This window comes from Dendrobates tinctorius, unplaced genomic scaffold, assembly GCF_039654945.1.
Source record: "Dendrobates tinctorius isolate UK_male_01 unplaced genomic scaffold, ASM3965494v1 ptg000022l, whole genome shotgun sequence".
Classification (NCBI taxonomy): domain Eukaryota; kingdom Metazoa; phylum Chordata; class Amphibia; order Anura; family Dendrobatidae; genus Dendrobates; species Dendrobates tinctorius.
In genome coordinates, this window is record NW_027361690.1 from 92939846 (window position 1) to 92954739 (window position 14894).

Here is a 14894-nt window from a genome sequence, read left to right on the forward strand (position 1 = left end):
ATTTCAAATATTTGGGGGTTCACCTGGACAGCAAGCTTGATTGGAGGTGCCATATGGAGAAGGTTTGCAAGAAAGGGATGAGTAGACTTTACTTCCTAAGGAAGTTAAGGTCGTTTAATGTGTGTAGCAAAATGCTTGAAATGTTCTACCAATCCATTGTGGCGAGTGCAATCTTTGATGCAATTATATGCTGGGGTAGTAGTGTGCGCACAGCTGACGCGAATAAGCTGAATAAACTTATCAAGAAGGCTAGTGCGGCGGTGGGTCTACAACTCAGGACTTTCGAGGAGGTATTAGAGGATAGAATTACTAAGAAATGCAAGGCTATAATGAGCAACAATACACACCCGCTCTATGAACTGTTTGCGAAGCAAAAGAGCACATTCAGCAAGCGTCTACTCCAACTAATGTGTAAAAAGGAAAGATATAGAAAATCGTTTGTTCCGACAGCTGTGGGGATGTTTAACAAATGTATAAGTGTAAAGCATCCCAAGACTAAATGAAGTTCAAAGTGTATGGGGGGGAATTGGTGAGTTACAAGTACCAGTCTATCCGCATCTGCTGTCCATATAGACTTATTTTGTAAAGTGTGTATTGTTCTTGTAATGTTCTTGATCTTTGTTCTGCTGCTGTAATACTGTAATTTCCTCCGGGATCAATAAAGTTTATCTAATCTAATCTAATCTAATCTAATATGTGTCTCAATTACATGTATGTATGTATATATATATATATGTATTCTATGTATCTTTCGTTTCTTTATTAAACGTCAATGTGATTTTACTGTATCGCGCACTGAATTGCCGGCTTTTGTTAAAGGACACCGGTGCATATTTCTCGCAAGTCACACATCTGGTCTGTGTGTAATGCATACTTTTCTTGCATCCATAGACTTTATTGGTGTATTTTGCCTGTAATACGCTGCTAGGCCCGTAAAATATGCGTGAGAAATATACGGCTGATGGGAGCTACCCTATAGACAATCATTGGTCCGAGTGCAATGTGTGGTTTTTACGCCTCTCATTCGTCCGTATTTCTCTCTAGTGTGACGCCGGCCTTAGTTGCTTAGTGGTTGTGAAGAAACGAGAGTACATCTTAATTGCCCAGACAGCTATGTTTTTGCAGGCTGTGAGGGAAAGGCTGTGAGGGTGTACTGAAGGACACTGGGTAATTCTAAAAATAGCTTACCTGCCTCGGGTATAAAAAGGTCCCCTAAAAATGATGCTAAAAGTATAATCATATAAATATCCTAGCATCATTTTTAGGGGATATTTATATGATTATACTTTAAGATCCTTTTCGCATTGTTAATTTAGATCGGGTATAAAAAGGCCCTGAGACAGAGCTACGGGGTCTCATCTCATCACAAAGAGCTACCAGACGGACATTCTGCTAAACACCCAACAGACACGAAACTCTTCAGGATCCCAGCTGAGGGTATGTCAGACCCGGCTGAAAGAACACAGGACTGCTCTCGGTTATCTCCCTACGCTTGTCGTGACCTCCTCTCTGTGTGTTATCACAGGTGGAATAGCGACCCTGGGAGCTCTGACATTACATCCACTAGCATCCCGGTGAGTCAGCAGAGGGGTGAGACCTTGTAATGTGCACCATCTTGGGGAAATTGCTGGAATTGTTCTGTTTACTAGTGGGTGTTGTGGTTCAATAAAGCTTGGCCACACTGTTATACCCTAACCCTGCGTTGTCTGTGTAGTGTTCTGCCCACAAGGAGATAGAGCGGGCGTTCAGTGGTATGAGCCCTGGTCCATGCAGTCTTGCTAAAGACAGCCGGGCAAGCAGACGAGACCACCTACTATCCCCGCTTCTCCACACTTGGTGGCAGCGGTGGGATACTACTCAGCCCAGCAGAACCAGGGGAGTTGCAGGGGACTGGTGTTCGTAGACACCGTCCAGGGCTTCACAACCAGGGAGGCATACAGACAGACCCAGCAGACCATTGATGAGGCATACACAGTAGGTTTCAGACTGCACCATGTCCAACCCCACCAACTCGGCCTTGGGAAGAGGACCGGAGTGGATGTACAGCCGTAACATGGGTTCAGTATGGCAATGCATCTCTTTTACCAAAAAAATGTTGTGCACCCTCGTTTAGATCTTTATTCCAAGCCCGGACAAGCCCTTTAATTACTAAAACAGGATAAAAACAATGACAAAATAGCCTGGAGTAAGTAAATGAATAGTAATAGTGCATGAAAATAATATAAGGTAATAGTTGGCACAATTTTGATCAAAAAAAGTGTAAAACCCATCCCACCATGTCAAGGCATACCCTAACTCTAGTGACTCACCTCATTACGTGCCAGCAGGGCTCAAAATGGATGGGGAAGAGCAGAACCCAGACCAGTTCTTTACATGCACTATTACTATTTATTTATTTGTTTACTTACTTACTACAAGGTATTTGATTATTGTTTTTATACCAGGTTTTGTCAGTTAATAGATTCAGTGTGAATGTGCACCTACATATTACACTTATACCAACAGCTGGGTTAGCCCAGTTGTTTGGTTTAGCTTTAAGCCCTTTAATTAAATCAATCAACTATTGGATGCAGAAAGCAAACAAAATATATTAATAAAGAAAATTACTTTATGATTTCGCTTTGTTTGAAAAAAGTATGCAACAAAAGTCTGATTCTGAGATTTATTGCAGGCTAACTTTAATAAAAAGGGCATGTGGGTGGATTTTATTTGGACTGCAATAACAATAATGAACTGTAGATGGTGCCATTTACATGATAAACATCTACATGAGCTAGGACAGGCACCCAGCAGCCTGCAATCTGCAGACTCTAAAGGAATAGTAATGGGAAAAGTATTATTTATACTAATATAATAAGACTTAGGCTCTGTTCCCGTGTCCAGTTGTCATAAATCTGTAATGGATCCAGTAGTAAAAAAAAATTGCGTCTGTTACAAATGGTGCAAAATCAGATGCACATTTAGGTTTCACTTTTGCATCCATTTTTATTCCTCATTTTTTTTTTTTGCAACAGATACGTTTGTACTAGAGGTGTATCTGAACACCTCTAGGGTTCTGAGAATACACGATAGTTAAAATGGATCCAATTTCTGGCCTAAAACGTGTGTAGACTATGATCCACTGAGACTGGCATTTTGCATTTAGTTGCATCTTACAACTGCGCTGCGGCTTGCTTGAAATGCTGCTCAATGGATAAATTTTAATGAATTCGCTAGCATGGCTTCATCCATCCCCATCCCACCCATGATCAAGCCACTTTGGTGGAGCTGGCCGGGACTGGCATAAAAGTGGCAAAAATCTCCAAATTTTTCCACAATTTTGAGACTTGGGGAAAAGAAATTGGGACATTTCAAAGAGTTTTACACCAGAAAAATGGAAAAAAAAAACACCTTGATGAATTGGGCTTTATTTTTTACTAGCTGCTGGCCCGATTCTAAAGCATCGGGTACTCTAGAATATGGCCAGCGGCAGATTAAAATAAAAAAATGTGATATACTTACCATCCGACGGCCACCCGGACTCTGTCCCCCCTCTCCACGCTGCCGGCATCTTCTATACCCCGTACTGCTTTGCGCCAAAGACCGCTGCTGACGTCCTCTCGCGAGAGCGCAACGTCATCAGCGGTATTTCGCGCAAAGCAGTACTGGGAACGGAAGATGCCGGCAGCGTGGAGAGGGACAGATTCCAGGGGGCCGTCGGAAGGTGAGTAGATCACTATTTTTTATCTTAATTCTATTTTTCACACGTTTATGGTACCGAGGGTCCGAAGGAGTCTCTTCTCCTCCGGACCCTGGGTACCGGCTAGCGCCGGGCATCTCCGGCTGTGTTGCCGCTGACGCCCGTGCGCCCGGAGATGACCCATGGCAACCGTCGGGAGAACAGCGGCTAGCGCCGCTGATCTCCCGACGGCTTGGTATGCGGTGGCGTGCGTCCTGCTAATTGCAGACTGCGCCTGCTCACTGCGCCTGTTGCTGATTGGTTGCGGCCTATCGGCCGCGACCGCTCGGCGCAGCGGGATTTCTGTTAGACAGACATGATAAGGCATTTATATATATAGATGTTCTGGCTAAAAAATGTATTGCCGCTAAACTGAAAACATTTTAGAACATTTTTGTCCTCTTTCAAAAGAATGGATCCTGCATTGGATAATTTTATTTCTATTTTTCCTTTCCCAAAACAGATCCTGTTACATATAGTTGTAGTTACACATAGTTATGTAGGATGAATAAAGACCTAGGTTCATCAACTTCAACCTTTCTCCACCAACTCTACATACCGTCACTAATCTAACTATAACTCGCAATGTTATGTGTATCAAAGAAATTGTCTAGCCCTTTTTTAAAAGCTGTTACAGTGTCTGCCATTACTACCTCTTGTGGTCGGGCATTCCACAGTCTGACTGCTCTAACTGTAAAGAACCCTTTCCTGCTTGGAATTCCTTTCTTATACCCGTAATGAGTGCCCCCTAGTCCTCAGGACAATCCTTGGAAGGAACAAGTCATGTGCCCATCCTTTGTACTGGACACACATATATTTATACATATAAATGACATCTCCTCTGAGGCGTCTTTGTTCTAAGCTAAACAAGCCCAACTTTTCCAACCTTTCATCATATGAGAGGCCTTACATCCCTTGTAATAATCTGGTTGCCGTCTTTGCTCTGATTCTAACTTCTGAATATTCTTTTTAAAATGTGGAGCCCAAAACTGGATCCCATATTCTAGATGTAGCCTTACCAGTGGGATTGTGGGATTTTATCTCTCTTTTTATACACCCTAAAATCCTGCTTGCTTTTGCAGCTGCTGCTTGACATTGAGTACTGCTACTCAGCTTACTTGTAACTAGCATACCAAAGTCCTTCTCTTGTTCTGTAGTCCTGAGTATACTTCTATTACTGTATATGCAGCAATAGGATTACTCCGTCCCAGGGGCATTAATCTACATTCATCTACATTAAACCTCATTTGCCAAGTGTTTGCTCATTCAGTCATCTTATCCAGATCCTTTGGTAATATTTTACTGTTAAGGTCAGATTTTAATATCCTACATAGTTTGGTGAAATCAGCAAAGACTGACACTTTACTCTCAATCCCATCCACAAGGTCATTAATAAAGAGGTTAAAAAGAATCGGTCCTAGCACAGATCCCTGTGATCCCCTCTGCCCCCAGTACAGATACCTGCGGTCCCCACTGCCCCCAGTACAGATCCCTGCGGTCCCCACTGCCCCCGGTACAGATCACTGCGGTCCCCACTGCCCCCAGTACAGATCCCTGCGGTCCCCACTGCCCCCAGTACAGATCCCTGCGGTCCCCACTGCCCCCAGTACAGATCCCTGCGGTCCCCACTGCCCCCAGTACAGATCCCTGCGGTCCCCACTGCCCCCAGTACAGATCCCTGCGGTCCCCACTGCCCCCAGTACAGATCCCTGTGGTCCCCACTGCCCCCAGTACAGATCACTGCGGTCCCCACAGCCCCCAGTACAGATCCCTGCGGTCCCCACTGCCCCCAGTACAGATCCCTGCGGTCCCCACTGCCCCCAGTACAGATCACTGCAGTCCCCACTGCCCCCAGTACAGATCCCTGCGGTCCCCACTGCCCCCAGTACAGATCCCTGCGGTCCCCACTGCCCCCAGTACAGATCCCTGTGGTCCCCACTGCCCCCAGTACAGATCCCTGCGGTCCCCACTGCCCCCAGTACAGATCCCTGCGGTCCCCACTGCCCCCAGTACAGATCCCTGTGGTCCCCACTGCCCCCAGTACAGATCCCTGCGGTCCCCACAGTCCCCAGTACAGATCCCTGCTGTCCCCACTGCCCCCAGTACAGATCCCTGCGGTCCCCACTGCCCCCAGTACAGATCCCTGTGGTCCCCACTGCCCCCAGTACAGATCACTGCGGTCCCCACAGCCCCCCACTTCAGATCCCTGCGGTCCCCACTGCCCCCAGTACAGATCCCTGCGGTCCCCACTGCCCCCAGTACAGATCACTGCAGTCCCCACTGCCCCCAGTACAGATCCCTGCGGTCCCCACTGCCCCCAGTACAGATCCCTGCGGTCCCCACTGCCCCCAGTACAGATCCCTGCGGTCCCCACTGCCCCCAGTACAGATCCCTGCGGTCCCCACTGCCCCTAGTACAGATCCCTGCGGTCCCCACTGCCCCTAGTACAGATCCCTGTGGTCCCCACTGCCCCCAGTACAGATCACTGCGGTCCCCACAGTCCCCAGTACAGATCCCTGCGGTCCCCACTGCCCCCAGTACAGATCCCTGTGGTCCCCACTGCCCCCAGTACAGATCACTGCGGTCCCCACAGTCCCCAGTACAGATCCCTGCAGTCCCCACTGCCCCCAGTACAGATCCCTGCGGTCCCCACTGCCCCCAGTACAGATCCCTGTGGTCCCCACTGCCCCCAGTACAGATCACTGCGGTCCCCACAGCCCCCCACTACAGATCCCTGCGGTCCCCACTGCCCCTAGTACAGATCCCTGCGGTCCCCACTGCCCCTAGTACAGATCCCTGTGGTCCCCACTGCCCCCAGTACAGATCACTGCGGTCCCCACAGTCCCCAGTACAGATCCCTGCGGTCCCCACTGCCCCCAGTACAGATCCCTGTGGTTCCCACTGCCCCCAGTACAGATCCCTGTGGTCCCCACTGCCCCCAGTACAGATCACTGCAGTCCCCACTGCCCCCAGTACAGATCCCTGTGGTCCCCACTGCCCCCAGTACAGATCACTGCAGTCCCCACTGCCCCCAGTACAGATCCCTGCGGTCCCCACTGCCCCCAGTACAGATCCCTGCGGTCCCCACTGCCCCCAGTACAGATTCCTGTGGTCCCCACTGCTGACTTTATCCCATTTAGAGAATGTACTATTTATGACGACTCTTTGTTTCCTGTCATTTAGCCAATTTCTTACCCATCTGCACATACTGTAGTTCCCCCAGTCCTTGCTTCTGTAGCTTCAGTATAAGTGGAGCTGTATCAAATGCATATGCAAAGTCCAGATAAATCACATCGGCCGCATTACCAACATCCTTTATACACCTACATTTTGTAAATATATGTTGCAACATGGTAAAATGACCATTTCATAATGTGCGTCATTATTTATAGTTCATGTCTAAATATATTGTTACCATGAAGGTCAAATGTGCTCAAAAGGATGCAAACCACAAAAACAAAAATCTATGAAAAGCTCAAATCAGATCAAGTGCACTTTAATATCTAACTCATGGGAAGACCAACATTTTACTAGGAATGGAGGTGTTTGCTGGTCAGAAGAAAGCACAATGATACAGTCAATAATGCAGGTGATAGAATTATGGACTGACCTTATATCATTTATATACGGTCATGTAGTCAGGGGTCAGCAACCTGCACCACTCGATCTGCTGTAGAACTGTAACTCCCAGCATACACAGACAGCCTGCAGCTACTAGGGCATGCTGGGAGTTGGAGTTTTAATTTGAATAATTTACACTACTTATGCTGTCTTAGGGCAGAGACACACTAGCGATTAAAAAAATCGGTCCAAGTTTGATGCAGTAAAGTCGGACGAGTGTAATGCAATTGTCATGCGAGTGTCATGCGTTTTTTATGCGAGTACAATCCGAGTTTTCACACCTAGCATCCGATTTACATCCGAATGCAGTGTGATTGTTATCCGACTGCAATGAGATTTTAACATGAGCTTTTACCTAGAGAAATGTTCAAAGTCATTTACACATCGTTTTAAAACTAAATATTCTTCAAAACATACATATATACAGTATATATATATATATATTAAAAGCTGGCAAATCATCTGCCGGGTACAGTATAGAATAGGTTATAATAGAATAGATAGAATACATATATACACATAGAATAGGTGTATATATATGTGTATGTCAGTGACACACACATATATATATATATATATATACTGTATATATATATATATATATACATATATCTTTATATTGCTTAGAGATATAGATTATCCCTTAATTCATTTGTCGGCTTCTGTAAAATCAATGCAGAGCCGACAGGATAGGAGACATGGTTTACATACAGTAAAACAGTTAGATTTATATATGTCAGTCTAATACTGTTAGTAGTATGTGTGTGCAAAATTTGGGACCTGTATGTATTTATTAAAAGATTCTTTTTACGGAAAGGAATGGCGTGAGCTCTCGCACAATTCTCTGCACCAGTGGGAAAAAGCCAGTGACTGAGGGCAGATATTAATAGCCTAGAGAGGGACCATGGTTATTGCCCTCCCACCGGCTAAAAACATCTGCCCCCAGCCATCCCATCTGTAAGATGCGCCAATTCCGGCACTTAGTCTCTCTCTTCCTATTCTATGTGTATATATGTATTCTATCAATTCTTTTGTAACCTGTCGGAGTGATTGTATTATATAGCCGCATATGAATTGCCGGCTTTTCAAAGGACACCGGTACGTAAAAATTGCACAGCACTCGCATGGTATGATTGCTGTGCGAGTGCTGTGCGATTTTTTTTATCGCACCCATTGACTTCTATTGTGGGATGTGATCCTTTTTCTGATGACAATCGCAGCATGTTGCGATTTTTTTCCAGCCCGATCCGAGCTATAAAAAAAAACGCAGATGAGCACACCATCATAGATTAACATTGGTCCGAATTCAATCCGATTTTTTTTATCGGATTGAATTCTTCCGATTTCATCGCAAGTGAGCATGAGCCCTTATAGATGTCACAACTGCTGCAGAACTTCTTTTTGAAAAGTATTAATTTCAATCAATGTTTATCTGACATATTTGAAAGAGGTCTTGCACCATATTAGGATGTGCAGCGTCGGGTATAATAAACATCCTGGCTGCTGCAGAACCTATTTATGGCAAAGGCTATGTTCGCATGCAGCGTTTTATTTTTTAATGCAAATTAAAAACGGCTTTTTACAGTACCAGTAAAAGCTATGAGATTTCAGAAATCTCATGTACACGCTTGTTTTTTTCCTGTCTGAACTTGAGAGTGGCAGCTTTTTTGGCATATTCAGCATGTCAATCCTTTCCGTATTTTTGCGTTTTTTCTCCACCTCTAGAAAGCAATGAGAGTGCAAGAGAGCAGGTTTTCACTGCAGAAAAAAATGCAGCTGTGTATGAACTAAGGCGCTGAATTTATCAGACCAGTCTTTTCCCCAAATTGTGTGCCCGTGAGCTGCTTGCCATTTACATGCAGGCTACACTTTTTTCAAACGACTTGGAGAGAACCTGGTACCAGTTTTTCACAATATAGAGTAGAGCCTCCATCGTCACCGCCTCTTTTACAGCATTCTAGCATGCTCTATGTAAGTCCCCAATCCCCCATGCATAACACAAAACAGACCTTTTATTATACCGCCATATGGTGGTGTCCCATCCTGTTGACAGTAGATTAATCTCTGTACTGTCCAGCCGATCAACAGTGAATATATATTTATTCAAGAACAAAGATAACACAGCTTACAACTGGTATTTCCTATAGCTTAGGATCTTAGCATCTTATGTCTTTTGGCTTGCAAAGTGAAAGTAAAATGTGCTCCAGCTACACACAAAGTGAACAGGAACTTCCTTTTTATCTTTTTTTTAATCAGTGAATTAATGGCAATATAACACTATTGCTGGATACAGAAAACCTTTCAGTATTAAATAGTAGTAAATAGTAGTTGTTGCAACATACAACAATAAAGGGGGGAGACAGGGCGCTTCCAATGCGTAGGTCTGTATGGAAAGTAGATGAGTGCACGGCAAGTGTTAGGCTCACCTGATAGGGTTGTGAGAGTCACAACACCTATAATCGCATAAAACAGCTGCAGCAGTCTGCACGAGGTCCAAGGACTTGGTACAAAGAGAAGGCTGGTAGTGCAATAAGAGACTGCGCTGCTGTGGTAGAATTCAAGGTATCTTTATTGGCAATGCGTTTCCTGAGCCAGTCCCAGCTCACTTCATCAGGGCATCATGAAGTGAGCTGGGACTGGCTCAGGAAACGCGTTGGCAAATAAAGATACCTTGAATTCTACCACAGCAGCGCAGTCTCTTATTGCACTACCAGCCTTCTCTTTGTAACATACAACAATAAGCATTATTCCTATTCCAACAGGTCCAATGGGCGTTTCTGTACTTGATTTGGCGCTTCCTCTCTTCCCACAAGCACCGTCCTCCTTCCCTGTTTCATGTGGAATACGTGTCCTATGTCATCCACACAGTGTCCCCCAATCCCACTCTGATGGGCGTCTCTGGACTTGATCTGGCGCCTCCTCTCTTCCCACAAGCGCCATCCTCCTTCCCCATTTCATGTGGAATACGTGTCCGATGCATCCACATAGTGTCTCCCAATCCCACGCTGATGGGCGTCTCTGGACTTGATCTGGCGCCTCCACTCTTCCCACAAGCGCCATCCTCCTTCCCTGTTTCATGCAGATGATGTGTCCTACGTCACCCACACAGTGTCCCCCAATCCCACTCCTACGCAGCTGAACTTCTATCTGGAAAGGCCAAAGAGTGCTGATGACTTGGAAGTAAGCTGGCGTATGCACATTACAGTAGTTTGCTCTGCCCTCGGCAGGGCAGAGAGAAGTGCACCTGCACAGGAGCATGATAATGGGTGCGCTGTGTGAATGATTTAGGACGCAAATTCCATATGAAGCAGGGAAGGAGGACAGCGATTGTGGGAAGCGCCGGATCAAGACCAGAGATGCCCATTGGACCGGACTGGACTGCACCGTATTGGGGTGCAATAATAGACTTTTTTGTGCTAAGCAGAGGGGATTGGTAACTTAAATATAGTTTACTAGAATACCAGGCCCTTAAAGCTAGTGGCCGTACTTTATATGGGGAAAACCTGGTGACAAATTCCCTGTAAGGTTATGTGAAAAGTGGCCTGTGTGTACTAGCACATATAGGCTAACATTGGGTCCGTTCTCCACATGGCACACAGACTGTAAATTCGTTCACATGAATGTACCCTTTGATTAATAGACATAATCCTTTTTTTCTAAGACAGTTGTCGATGGAGCAAAGTGAACCGGTGTTACTGTCACCTAGCCAGGGATCAGCAATCTGCAGCACTCCAGATATTTTGAGACTTTTAAAATTTAGCATTTGAAGATGTAGAGATGAGATGCTGCAAATTTGCTGTAAAGAACCCCTGAATGGCAAAAGACTGCTACATAAACCCTAATAAACCCTTGTTCCGGACCAGGGTATTTAGGATTAATATCCAACATGGCTGAACAAATTATCACAAAAGGCTGTTTTTCACTTCGACGATGTAGGATTGTTACAATAAAGTGGAACAATCTAATCGCAGTGCTACACAATGGCTGTCATCATGTTGCAGGAACATTCCCCAACTCTGCCTATTGCTTCGATTTTCTCCTTGCCATAAAGGATATTATATATGTCCATATGTAAACATACAATCTGGATCACTTCTTCTTTCTAAACTCCATTTGGAAGAAAACGTTTTTACAAGAAAATCCAGCAGCGAGTGATAATTGTACTTCAAATAAACAGAATCTCAATCCAAGAGCCGCAGTTTATATACCAGACAGAGCCGCGAAGTTGTATCACCAGATAAGACGATAAAATCAAGGCTTTGAACCCGTCTAAACTTCAAGCTGTGCCACAGAAAAGTTGCTAAACATTCCATTAGAATAAATTTGCCAAGCTTCAAGTAATTATATTGATGCCGTCTATTCTGGTTTTCAGGCTACAGAGATACAGCATCTGTCAGCTGTCAACATATGTGAGATTAATTCAGCAGCATGCTGCCGTACAGTACCAGATGGTCTGGAGAACAGTAAAGCCATTGACGTAGATGAAGCCCAGACACTTGATCTAACATGTATCAGGGAATGCAAGTCAAGGAGAATCTGCAACCCAATATTGGGATTCATCATCAATCATGATCATCATCATCAGTCATCATTATTAGAAATAAGCGGATCTTTTGAAATTTGATGACAGTTGAATTTCCCAAAAAGATATGATTTGGGGCAAATTAATTTGCTTAAGTCTTAATATTGGAAATCTTGCAATTGTTCAAAAAATATAATCATAAGAACTTACACTTTACAAAAGAGAGAGAGAGGACCCTGCTTATCATAAGAGCTTACTCTACAGGAGAAAGAAGAATGCTGACCATAAGAGCTTACACTGTACGGGAGAGAGAGGTCCCCACTGACCATAAGAGCTTACACTCTACAGGAGAGAAGACCTCACTGATCATAAGAGCTTACACTCTACAGGAGAGAGAAAACCCCGCTGACCAGAAGAGCTTACGCTCTACAGAAGAGCGAGGACCCTGCCGACCATAAGAGCTTACACTCTACAGGAAAGGGAGGACCCCGCTGACCATAAGAGCTTACACTCTACAGGAGAGAGAGGACCCCACTGACCATAAGAGCTTACACTCTACAGGAGAGAAGACCCCACTGATCATAAGAGCTTACACTCTACAGGAGAGAGAGAGGACCCCGCTGACCATAAGAGCTTACGCTCTACAGAAGAGAGAGGACCCTGCCGACCATAAGAGCTTACACTCTACAGGAAAGGGAGGACCCCGCTGACCATAAGAGCTTACACTCTACAGGAGAGGACTCTGCTGACCATAAGAGCTTACACTCTACAGGAGAGAGAGGACTCTGCGGACCATAAGAGCTTACACTTTACAGAAGAGAGGATCCTGCTTACCATAAGAGCTTACACTCTACAAAGCGAGAGAGGAGAATGCTGATCATAAGAGCTTACATTCTACAGGAGTGAGAGAGGACCCCACTGACCATAAGAGCTTACACTCTACAGGAGAGAAGACCCCACTGATCATAAGAGCTTACACTCTACAGGAGAGAGAGAACCCCGCTGACCATAAGAGCTTACACTCTACAGGAGAGAGAGAGGACCCCGCTGACCATAAGAGCTTACACTCTACAGAAGAGAGAGAACCCTGCCGACCATAAGAGCTTACACTCTACAGAAAAGGGAGGACCCCGCTGACCATAAGAGCTTACACTCTACAGGAGAGAGAGGACTCAGCGGACCATAAGAGCTTATACTTTACAGAATAGAGAGGATCCTGCTGACCATAAGAGCTTACACTACAAAGCGAGAGAGGAGAATGTTGATCATAAGAGCTTACATTCTACAGGAGGGAGAGAGGACCCCACTTACCATAAGAGCTTACACTCTACAGGAGAGAGAGATCCCCGCTGACATAAGAGCTTACACTCTACAGGAGAGAGAGAGTACCCCGCTGACCATACGAGCTTACATTCTGCAGGAGAGAAAGAGATTACTCCGCTGACCATAAGAGTTTACACTCTACAGGAGAGAGAGGACCCCACTGACCATTTGAGCTTACACTCTGCAGGAGAGAGAGAACCCCGCTGACCATAAGAGCTTACACTCTACAGGAGAGAGAGGACCCCACTGACCATAAGAGCTTACACTCTATGGGATAGAGAGGACACTGCTGACCATAAAAGTTTACACTCTACAGAAGAGACAGGCCTATGCTGACAATAAGACCTAGTGACACTTACCCTATGACTCTAGAGATGTAAAATGACTCTGCTATGCAGACTGTGCTCAACTGAGAACCTCCAATTTGTCATAGCCCAGGTACTGACCACCACTATACAACGTCTGATAATTTGAAAGATGTCATAGGTGCAGGGTATTGTGATGAGACCAACATGGCAACGCAGAATTACATTCATCTGCTCACTGATACTTCAGAAGTACGGGAAATGGTGCCAGGCAAGTTTTTTTTCTCAATTTCACATGAAATAATACATTTTAGGAAATGAAACTCAAATTTTTAAAAACGTTGCAAAATTTGGCACAACTTCACTTCAGTCTTGGTTTATCTTTGAGTACGCAAATATTTTGTTGCAACTTGTGATTTTTTTACACCAACGTGTGACTTTTGGCACAAAAAGTTGTAAAAACAGTTCAAAGCATGAAGAAAGCCCAATTTTTACTTTGTGGCAAATTCATGAATCACATGCACTATTTTGATTAATTTGGTACCAAAAACAGCAAAAAACACCACAATATAAATAAGGAAAGTGACATACAAAAAAAGGAAATTATGAATTTGTAGGTGTGGACTGCACTGTCGCTTTCCTGCCCCTGAAGACAAGAATTTCATCATTCACATGTCATGTGCCTTTTACATATACTGTGTCATGTGAAGTGTGAACTATGTCTTGCAGTTTTTAGTATGTACTGTAATATGGTAATGTATAAGTAATGTAAAGTTTATGCAAAATGTGAGTAGTGTACAGTGCAGCATAAGTATAGGGGAATTCCGAGGCTTCTCTCTTCTGCTTACGTTACTCTCCCGTGATGACACTTTCCCATGATGTCACTCTTCCATGTTGTCACTCTCCTGTGATGTCACTTTCCCGAGATGTCACTCTCCCATGATGTCACTTTCCCGTGATGTCAATTTCCCATGATGTCACTCTCCCATGATATCACTCTCCCAAGTTGTCACTCTCCCGTGATGTCACTCTCCCATTGTGACAGACTCAGCTTCTGCTGAGCCGATTTTTTGAGTGGACCCTCTGGGTCGTGGCACCCACGACTGCTGGGACCAGACGGCCGGCTCAGGTGAACACTATGTGCGAGTGTCTGACGACAAGGACGACCAGGAAGCAAGACAAGACAAGACGTAAATTCAAGGTATCTTCATTAAGACAACTCCAGGACAACATTGAGTGCAAACGTGAGAATGAACAAACACAGCAAGGTGCGTGCATGGGCACGCCAAGGTTCATAGCATGGTACGTGCCAGGTGGCACGCCTGGGTACAGGCAAAGGCACAATGGCATCGGACTCCGGACAGCTGGCAACGATCGACATGATCAGGGCATCAGGCTGCGGACA